This window comes from Rhinolophus hipposideros, assembly GCF_964194185.1.
Source record: "Rhinolophus hipposideros genome assembly, chromosome: 3".
Lineage (NCBI taxonomy): Eukaryota > Metazoa > Chordata > Mammalia > Chiroptera > Rhinolophidae > Rhinolophus > Rhinolophus hipposideros.
In genome coordinates, this window is record NC_138049.1 from 104,340,929 (window position 1) to 104,361,206 (window position 20,278).

The 20,278-nt window shown below is 40.4% G+C and overlaps 1 protein-coding gene and 1 pseudogene across 2 annotated transcripts in view; one reads left to right on the forward strand and one right to left on the reverse strand.

The window, feature by feature from the left end:
• NUDT3 (nudix hydrolase 3) overlaps positions 1 to 20,278 on the forward strand; it is a 113,093-nt gene that overhangs the window by 24,349 nt on the left and 68,466 nt on the right. The gene's annotated exons all lie outside the window — the stretch shown is intronic.
• On the reverse strand, positions 4,233 to 4,577 carry LOC308493280 (large ribosomal subunit protein eL30-like; annotated as a pseudogene). Its single transcript has one exon. The product of its transcript is annotated as a large ribosomal subunit protein eL30-like (transcript).

The following is a 20,278-nucleotide window of genomic DNA, read 5'->3' on the forward strand; positions in this document are numbered from 1 at the left end:
CCCCAATATTCCCCAGTAAAATTTATTTTTTTTAAAAAAAGTGTGGCTGAATGGATAAGAAAATAAGAGCCATACATATGCTACCTACAAGAGACTCACTTCAGATCGAAAGACACACACAGACTGAAAGTAAAGGAATGGGAAAAGATATTTCATGAAAATGGAAACAAAAACCGGGGTAGCAATACTTATACCAGACAAAATAGACTTTAAAACAGAGGCTATAACAAGAGTCAAAGAGGGACCTAATAATCCATTGCTGTGTATTTATTTGAAGAAATCCAAAATGCTACTTGGAGGGGACATGTGCATCCATATGTTCATTGCAGCGTTATTTACAATAGCCAAGATACGAAGGCTGCCTGGGGGTCCTGAATGGATGAATGGATAAAGAGGTGGTACATACTGTGTTTCCCCGGAAATAAGACCTAGCTGGACCATCAGCTCTAATGTGTCTTTTGGAGCAAAAATTAATATTAAGACACGGTCTTATTTTACTATGATATAAGACCAGGTCTTACATAATACAGTATAAGACTGGGTATAATATAATATAATATAATATAATATAATATAATATAATACTGGGTATAAAATAATGTAAGACCCGGTCTTATATTAATATTTGCTCCAAAAGACGCATTAGAGCTGATGGTCCGGCTAGATCTTATTTTCGGGAAAACACGGTACATATGAGTACAGTGGAATATTACTCCATAAAAAAGAATGAAATCTTGCCATCTGCAACAACATGGATGGTCCCAAAGGGTATTGTGCTGAGTGTCGTAAGTCAGAGAAAGACAAATGTCATATGATTTCACTTATAAGTGGAATCTAAAGAACAAAATGAACGAAACAGAAACAAACTCATAGATACAGAGAACATTTTGATGGTTGACACATGGGAGGGAGATTAAGAGTGGGTGAAATTGGGGAAGTGATTAAAGAAGTACAAATTGGTTGTCACACAGTAGTCATGGGAATGTAGGGTACAGCATAAGGAATATAGTCAATAATGTAATTATGTGTGATGCAGATGGGTACTAGGTTTATCTGGGTGATAGATGGGAGGAGGGTTGTGCGGCAGGGTGACAAAGGTGAAGGGGTTAAGAAGTACAAATTGGTAGCTACAAAATAGTCATGGGGATGTAAAGTACAGCACAGGCAATATAGTTAATAATATGGTAATAACTATGTATAGTGCCAGGTGGGTACTAGACTAGTCAGGGGGAAGTCACTTCTTAAATGATATAAATGTCTAACCACTATGCTGTACACCTGAAATTAATATAAAATAATATTGAATTGTCAGCTGTAATTATTAAAGAATTGAAAAAGGGAAGAAGGTGAATGGGAATAAGAGGTCCAAATTTCCAGGTATAAAACAAATAAGTCATGGGGGTGTAATGTACAGCATAGGAAATACAGTCAATAATATTGTGATGGCGTGGTACGGTGTCAGATGGTTGTTGGATCACGGTGATCACTTCTTTAGGCATATAAATGTTGAATAACAGGTGTACTCCTGAAACTAATATAATATGTATGTTAGCTATATTTTAATAAAAATCTTTAACACTTTAAAAAGAGAAGTGTGAGATTTAGTGAAAAGAGTGGTGGTATTTTACATTTTTTACAAATCTCTGTAATGTCTGGATTAATTGAAGATAGCTGGGTTTTCGTATCTGTGTTTGCATTAAGTGTCTTGCAGTATGTTGTTTTGAAGTACCAAGAAAATTGAGCCTCGGGGGCGGCCTGGTGGCTCAGCTAGTTGGAGCGCGGTGCTCCTTATGCAGAGGTCGCCAGTTCAATTCCCACATGGGCCCGTGAGCTGCACCTTCTACAGCTAAGATTGTGAACAACAGCTCTCCCTGGAGCTGGGCTGCAGAGGCTGCTGTGGGCAGCCGGAGGTTGGCATGAGCTGCTGTGGGCTGCTGAGTGCCGCCATGGGCTACCATGTGCTGCCATGAGCGGCCAGTGGCCATTGTGAGTAGCTGGCAGCCAGCGTGAGTGGCCGGCAGCCGGCAAGAGCTGCCATGAGCTGCGTGAGCCGCCAACCAACGACCTGCAACTGACTGCCTCAGCCGGGGGAGCGCAAGGCTCATAACACCAGCCTGGGCCAGGGAGCTGTGTCCTACACAACTAGACTGAGAAACAACGGCTGGAACCGGAGTGGGGGGAGGAGGAAAAAAGGGGGGGGGAGAGAAAGAAAAGAAAATTGAGCCTCACACAGATATGGAGTGAATTATTTCGTAGAACGTTCCGTAATTTGGGTCTGATGTTTTTCATGATTAGATTGAAGTCATGCATTTTTAGCAGTAATATCAGAGAAGGGTTGTGCCCGGTCAGTGCATCAGATTAGAGGGACTTCCTGCTGTTGGTGTTAACCTGGAGGGCTTGGTTGAGGTGATGTCTGTCCGGTTTCTCCACAGTAACTTAGTCACACAATGTTTTTTTCTTGTGATAAGAACTTTTAAGATTTATTGTCTTCAATAACTTTCAAATATATAATACAGTATTATGAAACTATAATCACCATGCTGTATGTTACATTCCCAGGACTTAATTTATAACTGGAAGTTTACATCTTGACCATGTTCACTCCCCACCTCCCACCCCACCCCTACCCCGACCCCGACTTCCGGCAGCCACCAATATGTTCTTTTTCTATGAGTTCATTTATTTTTAGATTCCACATGTAAGTGAATCATACAGTATTTGTCTTTCTCTGTTTGACTTATCTTACTTAGTATAATACCCTTGAGGTCCACCCATTTTATTGCAATGGCAAGGTTTCCTTATTTATGGCTGAGTAATATTCGTGTGTGTGTGTGTACGTGTGTGTGTACGTACATACCACATCTTTATCCATACATTAGTCAGTGGACACTTACGTTGTTTCCATGTGTTGGCTATTGTAAGTAATGCTGCAACGAACACGAATGTGTAGATAGTATGTCTTTGAGATAGTGATTTTGTTTCCTCTGGATACATTGGTATAAGTGGAATTGCTGGATCATATGGTAGTTCTGTTTTTAATTTTTAAAATTTTTTCCCATAATGTTTTCCAAAGTGGCTCCTCCAGTTTACGTTCCCACTAGCAGTGCAGGGCAGTATCCTTTTCTCCACGTGCCACACTTGTTGTCCTTTGTCTTTTTAAGGACAGGACAGCCATTCCAAGAGGTCTGAGCTGATATCTCATTGTGATTTTGATTTGCATTTCCCTGATGATTAGTGGTGTTGATCACCTTTTCATGTACTTATTGGCCATTTATATGTCATCTTTGAAAAAAATGTTTATTTAGTTCCTCTCCCCATTTTTTAATCAGATTGTTTCTTTGCTACTGAGTTGTATGAGTTATTTATATATTTTCGATATTACCCTTTATCAGATATATGATTTGCAAATATTTTTCCCGTTTGGTAAGTTGCTTTTTCATTTTGTTGATGGTTTTCCTGTGCTGTGCAGAAGCTTTTTAGTTTGATGTAGTCACTCTTGTTTATTTTTGTTTTTGTTGCCTTTGTTTTTGGTATCAAATCCAAAAACTCATTACCAAGACTGATGTCAAGGAGTGTACCCCCTATGTTTTCTTCTAGGAATTTTATGGTCTTACATTCAAGTCTTTAATTCATTGTGAGTTAATTTCTGTGTATGGTGTAAGATAGGTCCATTTTCATTCTTTGGTGTGTGGCTGCTCAGTTTTCCTAACATCATGTATTGAAGAGACTATCCTTTCCCCATTGTATATTCTTGGCTCCTTTTTTGTAAGTTAATTGATCATAAATGCATGGGTTTATTTTGGGGCTCTATTCTGTCCCATTGATCTGTGTATCTGTTTTGATGCCAGCAGCATTCTGTTTTTATTCCTATAGCTTTGCAATATAGTTTGAAATCAGGAAACATGATGCCTTCATCTTTGTTCTTCTTTCTTAAGATTGCTTTGGCTATTTGAGGTCTTTTGTGGTTCCATACAAATTTTAAGATTGTTTTTTCTACTTTTGTGAAAAATGCCATTGGAATTTTGATAGAAATTGCATTGAACGTGTAGATTGCTTTGGTAGTGTGGACATTTTAACAGTGTTCTTCCAACCCATGAGCGTGGAATATCTTTCCATTTATTTATGTCTTCTTTAGTTTCTTCCATCAGTGTCTTTAGATTTTTTTGTATTGTTTTTTTTTTTTTTTTAAACTGAGCTCCGGTCAGTTTTGTTAAAGAAAAATTTTGCATGATTTACTTTTCACTAGTCTGTTCTGGCATGCTTCTAGTGATATCAGAATCCCCTGGATCATTGATAGCCAGTGTACATGCTCTGTATTATTTTCCACACGTGGTGCCCAATTCAGTATCAGTGCCACTGTAGTGATGGACACCTGTCTTGGCCAGCATGGAGTCGTGCTGTATTTCAGATTTCCTCAAGGCTGGGCAGTTGTTCGCAAGGATGACCAGTTTTGCTTTACCTTGTCTGGTCATTTTCAGAGTCTGCTTGTATCGCAACATGTACTTTCCACTTTTCATAACAATTTGGAGCCTAGAACTGATCGACTCCAGCGACTTTTTCATCTTTGTGGCCACCATCTTCCTGCCTTAGATGCAGGACAGCCCTAACCAAAAGCACTGTGTCTTTTAGTTTTTAGGGTACATATCTTTCATTTCCTTAGTTAAATTTATTTCTAGGTATTTTATTCTTTTTGATGCAGGTGTAAATGGGATTAGTTATTTCTCTTTCTGATAGTTCATTGTTAGTGCATTGATTTTTGTATATTGACTTTGTATCCTGAAACTTGACTGAATGGTTTAAAGGAAAAGCTTTCAGTTTTTCAGCACTGAGTAGATGTTAGCTGTGGTCTTGTCACATGTGGCCTTTATTATGTTGAGGTACAGTCTCTCTGTATCCACCTGTTGGAAGTTTTTAATCATGAATGGATGTTGAATTTTGTCAAACGCTTTTTCTGCATTTATTGAGATGACCAAAAGATTTTTATTCTTCATTTTGTTAATGTGGTGTATCACATGGATTGACTTACAGATGTTGAACTATCCTTGCATGCCTGGACTAAGTCCCACTTGATCATGGTGTCAAAAACCCTCAATTTTTTACAAACTTTGAATGATTAGGCTCATAATGATGCCTCAGTAATAATATTAGAATATGTCTTGTTACATAGGTCAGAATAAGGTAAATTGTTAACATTTATAAAGGTAAGGGTAAGAGCTTTCATCATATTTTTGTTTCTTATTATAGTTTTATCCAGTTTCCTTGGAGTAGACTCCTCTCTTTCAAGAATTAGACAACTTGCTGATATGGTCATTTTCATTTTTTTTAGCATCTTTAGACATGGATGGTGTAGCTGTGGGTTGAGGAATCAAGTGTTCTGATGTTCCTTTCTTAAGGAAATTATCCATCCTTAAACATTAAAAAAAATATAGACACGTTTTATTTAAGAATAAAATATTAAAGTCATAAAACGTTAAAATAACAGTTTTAGGTAAAATTTAATTTAGAGAAATTTTTAAATTTTAAAAACATTGCAAAACAAGACAACAGGATACACTGCTTATGTTTTTGTGTAGGAATAAGCAGAGCTTCAGAATTTGAAATTAATGATATGTTGGACAATATCCAGGGTACAGGAAGTATAGCAGGCGTAAATGATGATAGCTGCTAAGAGCACTGCGACCAAACTGAGGTATTAATCTCTGAGAAACGTATTTTTACACTAAACCTGTTATTTTAGTAAATTCTAGTTAACACAAGGATCTATAAGTACACATTCCACTGGTGGTCTGAGTGACGACGTCATTGCCTGTCATGTAGCACAATGAGAGAAGAGGGGAAAAGGCAGAGAACACCTTAGTATTAATATGAAAATAGCTGTGGCCCCTCAGAGGCCTGTGGTTCCCCAGGAGTCTGAGAAGTGATTCTGAGTGATTGTAACTGCAGCCTGATTTGCAACTCTGGTGGGAGGAAAGCATTGCTCTTAGTCACGGGCTTTATGTGCCAGGCACTGTGTCAGGAGCTTTACAAGATGTGATCTCAGGTAGTCGAGGTCTTTGTGAGGACCTGGGTCCTGAACTATGAGGCCTTGCCTCTGGAGTGAGATGGAGAGTCGTGGGGGGTTTGTTTGTGCAAAGGAGGATATGGTCTGACTGCGCTGAAAAGGGGTGACCCTTGCATTTACGTTGCACGTAGACTGTGCTGGTGAAAGGCCGAGAATGGGAGCAGGGACACCAGTTAGGGAGCTGCTGCTTTCATCGAGATAAGAGCTGAAGGTTGCTTAGATCAGGATGGTGACAGTGGAGGCCGCATGAGGTCACAGTCGGGTTATAGTTGAAGGTGGGGTTTTGTTGATTGGTTGGGTGTGAGACGTGAGTCAGGTCCAGGAGGACCCTAAGGTTTCTGACCCCAGTAACTGGAAGGGGGGAGCTGCCCTTTCCTGAGATGAAGACTACTGAGGAGCACGTTTGGGGTGGGGAGAAGGTCAGCCACGTACAGAAATAGGCCCACAGGACAGAGGTGTGGCTGCAGATGATATTGGAAGTTGGCAGCCTATCGGTAGTGTTTTAAGCCACAAGCGTGGACAGAGTCACACAGAGAGTGAGTATAGAAGATAAGACAAGGTGAGGACTAAGTCCTGCAGCATTCTATGATTTAGAGGCTGGGAAGATAAGGCGAGAGCAGCAGGAAGGGAGCAAGAAAACCAGAAGAGCATGTGTTCTGGAAGCCAAGGAAAGAGTGACTCGAGGCAGTGAATGTCACCATGACAAGGAGGGGTGGGTCAAGTAAAATGAAGACCGAGAATTTACCACTGGATTTAGCATCAGGAAGGTAATTGATGACCTTGATAAGGGGAAGAAATTCTGTCTGAGGTGTGTTCAGGAGAGAGTGAGAAAGAAGAATGTAAATCGGGAATGATAGACAATTTTATTGAATAATTTTGCTATAAAGGGGGGCAGTAGATAGAGGGAGATGTGGGGTCAAGAGAGGTTTTTGTTTTATTTTTTCTTCAGAGAAATTATGGTATGTTTTATGCGAATGGCAATGAGCTGGTCTGGTAAGTAGGTAGGATGGTATGCTGCAGAAGCGAGAGGAGGAGAGTGGCTGGCGCAATGTCTTTAAGGGGCTGAGAGAAGACTTGTGCACAAATGGAGGGCATGGCTTTCCCTTAGGGCACAAATAGCGCCTCCATAGTACCAGGGGGCGGGTATATGGAATGGATGGAGGGATGGAAACTGTGGGAGTTCTTTTTAGGTTGCTCTATATTCTCCAAGACTGAGTGAGAGTGGAGCAGTTCAGGGTAATATACCACATCAAGTATAGCTGTGAAATGGCGAAGAAGCCACGAAAGGACGGTCTGGGGCAATGCCGTACACCAAGTTAGGCTGCTCGTGAGCTTAGCTTCACGTCTGGTTAGCTCCAGTGAATTTGAAGGTTAACCATTATAGAGCTTCCATTTTGGTTCCAGATTCTCACTAAAGGAGGCATGCTTACATTTCTTTAAGGTTATGTAAATTTCTTACATCTTTCATATCAAGGAGTATTTTTGAGTGTGCTGCCTGATGAGGGTGTGACGTCATACGTGTGCTCAGAAGATTAGCTTTCGCAGCACGTTTCACCCTAGAATTCTCCTTCTTTTAGTGATCGCATTATCCTTTACCGTTCCTTTGTGAATAACATACAAAGGTGTTAGAAAAATTTGTGAACTGGAAAGCAAAAGGGTAGAAACCGTTGATTATATCAGGTCTCTTTGTTTTATATGTTAGTAACACTAATGACAACATCAGCCATCAGTTATGTAAAATGTGTCAATGAACTTTGATATAAGATGCAGGTCTGTAACACGAATGGCTGGTTTCCAGTGAAGGAAGAAAAGCAAACAAATTCATAAAGCACATTTTTATCAAGTCATCCATCCCTAGAACTATTTAAGGACTTTGCCTAATCAGAGTGATGTGTTATACATTTGAGACTATGTTGCTTAATATTTGCTCTTTTGTGTGAAATCCAGATTCATCTTCATTATTGAAATATATAATCAAAGCCAAAGCCTTGAAACAGTTAACTTGAAGAGAAGCAACAAAACAAAACAAAAAAGCAAAAAACAGCCCTTCATTATCCATGCTTTTGCAGTTCTTCCTTTGCTCCTGGCCCTTAGTGTGTCCTACGTCTGTTGTCATGTTTTGTATTCGTACATGATGCTGTAGACTCATTGCTTCATGTGTAAGTTTGAAAAGGCAACACAGACGATCAGCCCCTTTCTCACTGGCGTGTGGAGAGAGTTTGCTGACGTGTGGCCAAGTCCGGGGTGTATGGAACTCTTCTCGGTGGGTCCACCTCTTCTGGGTAGCACAGTGACCGTGCTTGGAAAGGGCTGCCTCCCCCTCCCTGCTGGTGACCAAGCCGAGTAGCTGAGTTGCAGTTGTTTGCCTGCATGTTAAAACACTTAGACCTTACGTAGGTTACGTTTTAATGCCCTTGACTTGTTTCTTTTGCGTCCTGGAGTGGTGAGTCCGGAGCTTCTTGATAATAATTGCCGTGGTTGTGCACGGGAAGAGCACAGCCCATTCTGCAGAACTAGCACTGAGTTGTGGACTGACAGTAATCCTGAAGGTGGCTGAGGTTTAGAGCTCAGGCTTTACCAGAAAAACCCTGTGTACCGTCAAAGCTTTCCCCTGGGAATACAGAACTGGAAGCTGGCACCCAATTCTACCTGTAGGCAATACGCTGACACATAAAGAAGTAGAAGATTGATGTTTTAAAAAGTCTATATACATTTAAGAGCTTGGCAGGCAAATTGTACAATGAATATGACACATGGAGTTCTGTGGAACGGTAGACCTGAGCAGTCTCCTCAAGGGCCCTGAGACTTGCGGTGGCATAGACACACTGACGGCTTATTAAACATTTGCTCAGTGCCACATAGGAGCCATACATGCTGTTAATTGGCATACAGGCTGCCATTTTAAATCTCCTGGTAACTGCCAGCTAAAGAGCCACACTTCTGAAAGGGAAGAACAGAAGATGGATTACTTTATATATAACCAGCTTGCTCCGCCTCCAACAAACAGCAGAATGGGACTTATGATACGTAGAGAGGGAATTAGTTAATTGCAAGGACAAATGTCCGAGACTGGTGACAGTCAGCAAATAAACACTGTAACAGGCTTTCCTTAAAGACAGGCTCTGTCTGTCTGACACTGAAACGCAGCCTTTCCTGCTGGTAAAGAATGATCACATTTTCAGAAAGTCTACCCTTTAGTCCTGGTTTTATAATTAGCAAATGATAGAGCAGTCTTAAGAACTTTCCTTACTCGATTAGAAGATAATTTCTGTTAAACCTTTTTATTGAACTTGGCAAATAATTTTCTAAAAATGCATGAAGGTCTTTCAATGCCCTTATTCAGCTTTTGAGTATACAGTCTTACTTAAAATTTAATAATTACTTAAAATTTATGAAGAATCGTTGCCCCAAATATTTAAAAAGGACTTTCAAGGTTTACTTACTCTCCTGCTCTGGTGTTAGAGGCCAATTTTGTGTTTAAATGTCTGATTTAAAACTATAGTCGGACCTTCTTCCTCTTGTTCGTATTTAAAGATCCTACTTAACTCAGCCTTATATGCTGGTAATAATGTTAGCTAATAGTTTGAACTACATGTTATGGTGCTTTCTTGAGTCATAGAATATACATATATATATGGCATTAGACTATTTCTCAGTGAAGGTCCTCACCATCTAGCTTTAACTGAGAAGCGTGATTTGTAGTTAGCATGGATTATTTTCTTACGACCAAGTGTTTTAAGGGTGTTTCAATTGTTTTGGACTCTGCTATTGATTTACTTAGCAGGTCATAGAATAAAAGTTAAATTTTCACTTGGCTCCTCAGTTGTGACTTTGGATTAATGACCTCTGAATTCAGTGGTGAAGCCTGTGCCAGAAGCCTCGTGCAGCGTTTTGTTTTAAATGATAGTTTGATGAATTTAGTGCCCTGGCTGGCCGTTTCTTTCTTAGTGTCCTAAGCACTGAAGAGTCCTTAGTCCCAGCACTGCAGTTCTAAGAATTACTGAAATTAATGTTCAAAACGTCACTTGCTCGTTACATGAATTGTTACACTGAATGTTAATGTGATAAAATAACCAAACTTTTAAAAATCAGATTTAATTTCTAGTTTCTTCTGCTTTCTGCCCATCACCTAGAGGTTTGATAAAATACAAAGATGAGCTCATAGGATGTCAGTTTAGCCCTTGATAACGAGTTAATGGCGCTGCGAGGCTGCCTGGCATGTGGCGCAGCAGGAGGGTTAGTGGTGATGACAAGGACAGGGCGGAGGGCCGGCCTGGGGCTCCACTGAAGCGCCTCTCGTGGAGCTGCCTGTGCCGTCCGGAGCGGGGCTGAAGGGACATGCCTGGGCTGGCAGGGACTTCATGCCCGCGCTCCCGGTCCTTTGATGCTGATTTGGGGAGGGAGGAGCAGAAGCAGCTGTAAAGGAGAGTGCCAGACCGGGTGCGGGTCTGGGTGGTTATTTTTGGTTGGTGACGATGACAGTGCCATCACAGGAATGGGGAGGACCCCAGTATCTCAAAGGAGAGGCTCTTCAAAGGGAATAAAGATGAACATTTCTCTGTAGTAACTTGAGTGAAATGGAGACCAAAATAGCAAATTCATTTTGTAACAATTTAGAATGTGTTTTGTTATAAAGATTTGAAAGCAGTTGTCTTGACAGCCTTAGATGGTAATAGGTCATTCAACAACTACTTTTAAAGAGCTGGTTCTCTGCCAGGTCCTATGCTGGATGCTTGTGTGCCCCAATGAGCCACAGGATGGACTGTGCTCTTACGAAGTTTACAATTAATCTGACACTCAGAAATGTTTGATCGCAAACTGAAGTGCCATTGTCTAGGAAAAGACTATCAGTCCGTGAGCGCATTGGACAAAAGACCTTGATGGTGGGCAAGGGTGTCTTAGGGAGGGCTGCCCTGGTCTCTGAAGGATGAATAGGAGTTCACTAGGCATTGGGAAGGGCATTCCAGATGGAGGGAACAGCACGTGCCAACCCTGGTACATTTGAAGAACGGAAATTCGGCCGTGGGATTGGAGGTGCAGAGCAGAAGCACGAAGCGAGCTCGGCGGGGCAGACTGTAGAGACCCTTGTCAGCCACGGTCTTTGGCGTTAGGTCTATGTTTCCTTGGTTTTTGGCTGTTACTTACTTTTTAACATTTTGTAGAAAATTTCAAACATACACAGAAGAGAGACTAGTATAATCAGCTCAGTATACTCATCATCCAGCTTTAATCAGCCCTTGGCCAATCTTATTTCATCTATATTTTCACCCATATGTTTATAGTTGTGCTTTTAAAAGTAATGGGAGGCATTCGAAGGGTTTTAATAAAAGCAGGGGTGGGTGGGAAATTGAACCAGATTTTTGTTTTGAACGATAATTTGGGCTGCAGACTAGAGAATAGGTTGCAGGAGGCAGAGCACAGATAGTGGCAGACCCCTTAGGCAGTTTATTGTAGTGTTCTCTCCAGGAAATACCTTGCAACAGGTTAGGGGCAGAGAGAAGTGGACGGATTGCAGAGATGTAGAGGTCCCTGGGCTTGGTGACAGCTTGGATATATGGAGTGAAGAAGGCGGGGAGGTGGCTCTGGTGATTCCTAGGTTTCTAACTTGAACCTAAGATGGTTGGTGGCGATACGGTGTGAAGACCAAGCACCGGAAGAAAGAAGGCAGCCGGTTTCGCCATCTTATCTCCCCCTCAAACTTCCTTTTTCCGTGTTACAGGACATCTCACACTAGGCCAAAGGACTAAGCTGAACTTGAATTGTGTTCTCCTAACCCTTCTTTGGAGCAAAGGATGCACTTATGTTTGGTTGCAAAGAACATCCTGGAAACATCTTGTGGAATGGTGCCAAGAAGGCAGCAAAACCAAATTTATCCATTAGGGCAGGTGCAAGTTGTCAGAAATATTCTAAATAATATGTTTGTACTTTGAGTAATACTTAACATATTCTTTGATGAGTCGCCAATTCTTAAAAATAAACCAGGAAAAAAATACACTTTCTAATATTGTTTTTCAGGGCCTTATTTAACTTTTTTTTTTTTTTTTTTTTACTTTATTGGACTTTATTGGGGAACAGTGTATTTCCAAGATTTTTTTTTTAAATTGGGGAACAGTAGTGTGTTTTTCCCAGGCCTTATCAGCTCCGTCCAACTCTAGTTGTTGTCCTTTCAGTCTTAGTGTGGAGGGCGCAGCTCAGCTCCAGGTCCAGTTGCCGTTGATAGTTGCAGGGGGCGCAGCCCACCATCCCTTGTGGGAGTCAAGGAACTGGCAACCTTGTGGTTGAGAGCCCGCGCCCCAGCCAACTGAGCCACCCAGGAGCTCAGCGGCAGCTCATTGAGCACATTCTAGTTGCAGAGGGCGCAGCTCCCTGGCCCATGTCAGAATCGAACCAGCCGCCCGTTGCCCAGAGCTCGCGCTCTAACCAACTGAGCGACCCATCCACCTCAACTATTTCTTTTCTTTTTAATCTTTCAGTTAGTAACAGACTTACAGTAAACTGCCTGTAGGTAATCTCAGACTCGTCTCCAAGATGATTTAGCGCAGGCGCCTGTGTTAGTCATTCCAGGGAGAAGTCAGAGTTAGAGTCTCCCGTCCTTGGAGTCTCCACCAGCTCGCTGCTTATTACCGCGGTAGGTGCCTGAGAAGACCCTCTGGGCACCTGGCCAGCTCGTGGCTAGCGTCCGTCACCATTCTGAGGGAGCAGGTGACAAGTGATTTTAAGTAAAAGATGGATCACTTTAGATCAATCTATTAGTTTTTCTCAGAGGTCTTTCCTGGCTCTCTGATACAGCTCTCCAAGTCGGACGCTGTCAAATCACGCTCTTTCCTGTTCTTTCTGGCACTTATTACTGGCTGATGTTACCTTATTTACCTGTTACATGACTCTGCTCTTTAACACTGGCTCCACGAGAGCAGTGGTCTCCTTTGTCTTGCTTACCAGCGCAGCTCTAGTTCTAGACAAGAGTCTGACACACATTCCCAGGAAATGCTTTTGGAATGAATAAATGACGTCAATATATAGATTTCTACCTTTCCTTCATTCAGATAATTCACAGTGTTACATTTACTTTAATCACATAAGAAAAGTGTGCTTTGTCAACAAATAAAGTATTTGGTACCTAATGCATATTAAAATGCACATTGAATTTATGCGTTACGGTTTACAAAGCAGACACAAGTTGTTTACAAGATACAATGTTTGGAATTTTTTACTTTTGGATTAAAAAAATGCTTTACTTTATATTTTTAGAATAATTTTGTTTCAAAATGATGAAAAACGAGATTTCAGGATGCTTTTTTGAAAGTATCTTTGAGTAAATAACATTGAAGGTATGAGTAACCTTTAATTCCCACTAATAAAAAATCAAGATGGAGACGTTCATCGTTATATTTCTTTTTTTGCTATTAGCTCTTGAAGTGTGGGGACATAGTCATATACAGTGATTTTGATCAGTTACATGCAACTTGCAAATGTGGTAGAAATCATTTTGCAAGAAATTTGTAGAATTATATTTGTGTTCCTTGTAAACTTTCATTTTTACGCTAAGTGTTCCTTCTGTATTCTGTGTTCAACTAATGGTCCATTATAGGTTGTGACACAGTAATCATTTGTCTTGAGCCTCAAAGAATGAGTAGGGTTTACGTATCAATTCCCTTTGTTTAGATTTAGAAAGTTTCATTAGCAGTTTAATTTGGAAATTGTTATTAGTGAAAAGACAAGAATTTTAAAATACAAATCCTTTTTTTCTAAGTTTCTACAAAGGAAACAACAGGTTGAACTCCTGTTGGAAATACTTGAAATGATGCAGGAGTTTTTTTCAGTGTTAGAGAACAAAGGGGTTGAGCTTCTAGATGAGATCAAAACCTTAGTAAGTTCATCTAAATTCGCTTATACGTATTTGCAATGATTGACAAGAAAGGCCAGCTAAGAACTGTTATTGTTTTCTATGCCAGTCTTGTTTTCTGACTTTTTACAATCATTTAAAATGTGTTTCTCGATTCTTGATGTCCAACGGTAGATAAAAGCACACTTTGTAATAGAATAGTTTGACAGCAGTAGAAAATACCAGCAAAGGAATTTGTGACCAGAAACAAGGTGTGGTCAGTCCAGTTCAGTCTTACTTCAGGACTTGACTTCATCTGGGTAGTTAGCGTGTGGCTTCCGTGCTCAGCTTCCCAAGGATGGAACTGAGAACAGATACTGGGGGGCCACGGGAGTCTGCCACATTTCTCCCATTCCTCTCCTTCTGCTTTCCTTTGGCTGCCCCACCATTATGCCCACCCACAAATCAGACGTGGCCCATAAAGTTCCTTTTGACTGGAGGCAGGGGTACAGGGTGAGTGAAGGTGAATGGTAGCAGTGAAAATTAACTGTCACGGTGGCTTTACAAGGTTATAGGGCAGTGGCCAAATCAGTGCTGGGCTTTGAATGCGTGACTGTTTCCATTGTGAGAATGACTGTGGAGGTAGGAATAATCTATCTGTCCGGCATGTCAAAAGACTGATATGTAGACTGATTTTGAACTGGACATATGAAAGTTATAAATGGGCAATTACTAAAAATACGTGCTGATCAGAATTCTCACCTAGCCATGTTTAATACGTCTATTTTGGGCCCTGTTTTCCCACTGCCAAGACTCTAATCTCCCACAACTGCTGAGTGTGCTGCTTCCCCTTAAATGACAAGCCTGCCTCACTCCCCTTCAGGGGCTAGGATAAAAATGCAGTTCTTTTTCAGCACTGGGGGTAGATGAGGAGTTAAGTCTGCCCTTTGTGTCTGTATTTCCCTTTGATTATTTGCTACTTTCGTGAATTCATTTTGTATAGCTCCCTTCCTCTAGTGGAAGAGAGGAAATGCCAGTACTTGTTAACTTGCAACAGGACCCGCGTAACCCCTTATCCTTTTTGAGGTATGTGGATCTGGCGGACTTCCAGGCCCTGCTGGCTTAGAACTGAATGAACCGCGCGGTGCGGCTGCTACCCTGTAATGCAGCCTCCGAGTTTGAGTTCATAAACGAGCTATAAACGCCTGTCAGCTTTGGGTTACCCAGAAAAGCATGGGGGAAAATGATACTCCTGTTGGTTTGAGTGTTGTGATTAATTGTTACTGTATTTACTGAGCACGTTTTGCAGATTTTAACCCTGTGCTGCAGAACTGAAGATACAACTAGGGTAATTTGCCCTTTCTCCAGACGCAGGCTCCCAGGATTCTCATTTGAGAGTTAGCTAAAGGTGGGTAGTGCTACAGCGGTCAGATGGGGTCGGGGCGGGTGGTGGAAAGAGCCTGGGGTTAGAGTCAGGCCTGAGTTACCTCTCACCCACAGTTTCTTCAAGTGTAAAACAGAAATATGTCCACTAACATGATGTAATTTCTAGAATTATTGTGAGAATTAAGTTAGATATATTTACATGCGTAGTGCTTGGGGCATTCTAAATTGCTGTAGAAATTAGTTACAACTATACTGCTAATTCTGTGAGCTTAGATTGAGCCTTTAACTAATCCATGAAAGAAATCCAGCAATAGCATTTTAAGATAAATCCAGTACTTTAAAAAGTGTTTTAGTACTTTTTAAAATAGACTTTATTTATCGAGCAGTTTTAGGTTCACAACAAAAGTGAGTGAAGCTACAGAGAGTGCCCATAGCCACTCCGCCCCCACACTGTCAGCACCCCGCCCTGGGGGGTACGCGTGTGACTGCTGATCATCCTACAGACACGTTGTCATCACCTGGGCCCACAGGTACATTGGGTTCACTCGTGGTGCTGTGCATTCTGTGTGAAATGACATGGAACCGCCACTGTTACACGCAGAAGTTCACTGCCCTGAAAACCCTCAGAGCTCTGCCTGTTCATCCCTTCTCCCCTCGCCCCTGGCAACCACTGATCTTTTCACTGTCTCCGCAGTTTTGCCTTTTCCAGAATGTCACATAGTTGGAATCATACACTATGTAGTCTTTTCAGAGTGGCCTCTTTCACTTAGTAATACGTGTTTAAGTTTTCTCCATGTCTTTTCATGGCTTGATAGCTCATTTCTTTTTAGCACTGAGTAATATTCCATTGTCTGGATGGACCACGGTTTCTTCATCCACCTACTGGGACAGCTTTGTTGCTTCTAATTCTGGCAGTTATGAAGGAAGCTGTCACAAACGTTCATGTGCAGGTTTTGTGTGGACATAGTTTTCCACTCTTTTGGGTAAATGCAAAGGAGCATGGCCGCTGGATCATATGGTAAGAAGACGTTTAGTTTGGGAAGCAACCGCTGAACTGTCTTCCGAAGTGGCCGCGCCGTTGTGCATCCCGCCGGCAGCCAGAGTTCTTACTGCTCCACGTCTTACAGCCTTTGCTGCTGCCAGTGACCTGCGCTGTGGCTGCTTGGGAAGCTGTGCGCTTGCTCTCATCGCGGTTTGGATTAGCAGTTCCCTGATGACCTTGAGGTTAAGCATCTTTTCATACGCTGCTTTGCCATCTGTTTATCTGCTTTGGGGAGGGGCCTGTTCAGGTCTTCTACCCATTGTTTAAGTCAGGTACTCATTTTCTTATTGTGAGTTTTAAGAGTTCTTTTTAAGTCCTTTATGAGATACTTTTTTTAAAATTTGAAAAAAATTAAAAAGTTTTCCAGTTACCTTTGGTACCGCCTCAGTGAGACTTCTTGAACACCCTTGGTCGTAGGGGTTCGGCTGTCGCCAGGCGCTTCTCAGGGGCGGTGGGCCAGTGCAGCGGCCATTTTGTGGGGGGCGGCGAGCACAGTGTTTACTGCTCTGCCCAGGACGCCCAGATGCGTCTTTTGCGAATGTTTCCTCTCAGTCTGTGGCGTGTCTTCTCGTTCTCTTGATATCCAGGAGTTATGTGACTTTTCTGGGGGGTGATGGTAAAGGAAAGAGGGGGAAGAAATTGGGAGTCAGTTATTTCCCATTCTTATTGATCAGGCATTCTACCTTCCTTCAGAAGAAGTCAGGTGATGATTAGGACATTCTGAAAACTAGTTTTAACACTTCACACCCACTAGGATAGCTGTCACAGAAAAAGTGGAAAATTACAAGTGTTAGTGAGGATGTGGAGAAATTGGATACCTTGTCCATTGCTGGTGGAACGTCAGATGATTTCTGTGGTAACAGCTTGGTGGTTCCGCAGAAAAGTTAAATACAGACTTATGTTTGGCCTGGCAGTTCCACTCCTAGGTACCCCAAAGAACCGAAAACAGGTCCTGCAGCAATTCACAGTAGAAGCAACCAAATGTCCCTCAAGGATTGAATAGATAAACAAATTGTAGTTTATACATGGAATGGCCTGTCTGTCATTAGCTATAAAAAGGAATAAAGTACTGATACATCTCAGAAACATGCTAAGTGAAAGAAGCTAGACCTTTTGGTCACATATTGTGTGATTCCATTTGTATGAAATACGCAAAATAGCTAAATCGTCAAATGCAGAAAGCAGATTGATGGTTCCTAGGTGTTAGAGGCTGGTGGTCTGGGATGAGGAGTAACTGCTTAACGGGCATGAGGTTTTATTTTGAGGTTTAAAAGTGTTTTGGAACCAGAGGTGGTGGTTTCACAACATTGTGAATGTACTAAATGCCATTGAATTGTTCACTTTAAAATGGTTAATTTTATGTTATGGGTGTTTTACCTCAGTTTTTTTTAAATGCTAATTTTAAGATTATGGTAATTGTCAAAAAGTATTCTCTTAAAAGTTTTCCTTTTAGAGTGGCCTGTTATTTAATGGCAGATTATAATTCATTATAATTTCATGCATAAAAAAAGCTTTGTTTTCTACATACTTCATTGGGTGGGTGTTGTGATGTTATTTCATTCTCCAAATGCTTTGAAATATAATTGAAAGACAAATTTAATATCAAATTGTTAAAGTAAAAGTTTTAGAGGCAATACAAAAATGTGGCTGAATTTTATTTTGCCCTCTTAATGGTTCAAGAAAAAAGGAATCTTAAGAATAATTTATAATTTTTATTTTCTTTAAGGAAAGTATTTGTGAGGTCTTGTATTAAAAATATATGAAACAGATCAGGAAAAAGGTTAAAAAGACCAGTGGAAGAAATGCTCCCAGAATGGGCAGTTCTCCACAAAATCTAGCTTTTTAAGGATTAGCTAAAAAGAAGGAGGAAAATGTGGTAGGACTAATGGCTTTTTTTAGTGACTGATAAAAGAACACATATAAGTAGTCCAGAAATAGACTTCCTGATATTACATTTTAAGATGCATGTAGAGAGCAAATTCTCATATGTAGGGAATTGTGAGTGTTATAATCACAATGTCTTTAAATGTGGTTTATAGAAGATTCAGAATTGTTCTACATTTGTTTGTTTTATAATGTTCAATGGACTCTTAAAGTTAAGTGTAGTTTTGATTATGTAATACATTTACATGGTTCAAAATTCAAAAGGCACAGGTGGGATATAGTCAGAATTCTCCCTCCCATACTTGTCCCCCACCCCGGTCACCCAGTTTCCTTCCCCATAGACAGCTAGTGGTGTCAGTTTCTTATGACTCCTACGATAGATATTTGATTTTATAAGACTTATTTATATTAATTTTGAGTTGGAATAATGAAAACATCTTGGTTTCTAATGAACCACCTCTCTCCACATTTACTTCTGTTCATTCTGAGTCTTAGAGCAATGGATTGTCTTCAAGTAAAGAACTCTTGGCCAGTAATTCTCAATCTTAATGAAGTTGTCACCTAGTTTTTTCTGTGATTTCTAGTGATACTCGCCATCTTCCTAAATAGAGTAAAAGTATAATTTGTAGTAGAATAAACCAGTTTGACAGTTAAATTCAGTTAGAAACACAAAAATTTGTGCAACATAGTACTTGAAATTACATACAAGTATTTTCCCTATAAAAATGATCTTTCCATCTTAATTTTCTCCTAAATATTCAATATTTGGTTTATTCCTGGTGCCCATATATGTTTGGTCCTTTTTTCCCTGCTCATTTTTGTTGGAAACACAAGCTGGAATTTGCACATGCGTAGTCAGAGTTGCAAAGGAACAGTTATTTGTGACTTACCGCCCTGCTTATGGCTCCTGCGGCCCTGGTTTTCCTGTGCATCTGCGTGTGCCCACAGCTGGGCAGCTGCGCGTGCTGTGTCCCGTCACAGTGTACAATGTGTTGGTGTAAGGTTAAACTTCATTTTTCCCTTTTAAAATTAATTTCTTCTTAATCACTTGATTGTACTTATGTATGAAAGGAATATTATTTTAGTAGTAACCTACAAAAATTTGGCTTCTTTGAAATAGCAAGTAATAGAATAGAGTTATGAGCCCCATTACTACAGTAACCAAAAAGAATAAACTGAAGAAAGGGACAAGATATGTGCAAAGAAAACAAAAAATGTTACTGAGAGGACTTGAATAAATGGAAAAATGGGCTGTGTTCTTAGGTTAGAAGGTTCATAAACATCATAAAATGTCAATTCTCGCTAAGTTAATCTGTGAATTTAACTTGATCCTTGTAGAAGTTTAAAGTTGTTTTCTTTAGACCACTCAAGCAGTTTCTAAAGTTCAAATGGATGAGCAAACATGGAAGAATAGTCTGGAAGCTTCTGAAAAAGGATGAAAGGTAGGAGTGGGATGTCTAGTCCAATTAAATCACTTTGCAAAGCTATAGTACTTAGAACGCTAGGAAACTGGGTCACACGTGTGCAAGCGAATCAATAGAACAGGATAGATGGTCCAGAAATAGACACCAGTGCATATAGGAACAGCTGGCAGATCATCTAGAAAAAAATAAAGTTGGGTTCATGATTATACCAGGATAATTTCCATTGTAGATAGGAAGTATAAATATTTGAAAAACAAAACCATAAATTGTTACAAGAAAACATGAGGTAATTTCATTACAATCTTGAACAGGACCTGGAACAGGAACTGGAACAGGACCTTCTAATTATGCTATCTAATTCAAGTCATACAAGAAAACATTTGAAGGACCTACGTAAGTGAACAGCTACACCTTGTTAATGGATTAGAAGACATTGTACTTCTCTCCAAGTTAACGTTAGTTTTGCATTACTAATCAAAATTCCATCAGATTTTTTTTGTTTTGTTTATTTTGTTTTGTTTTGTTTTAAATAGACTCATTCCAAAAAAATACATGGAATTAACAAAGGGTTAAGAATAAACAAAACATTTTTAAAAACCTTTTATTATGGAAAATTTCAAATGTGTACAAAAGTAGGCTGAGTAGTATAATGAACCCCC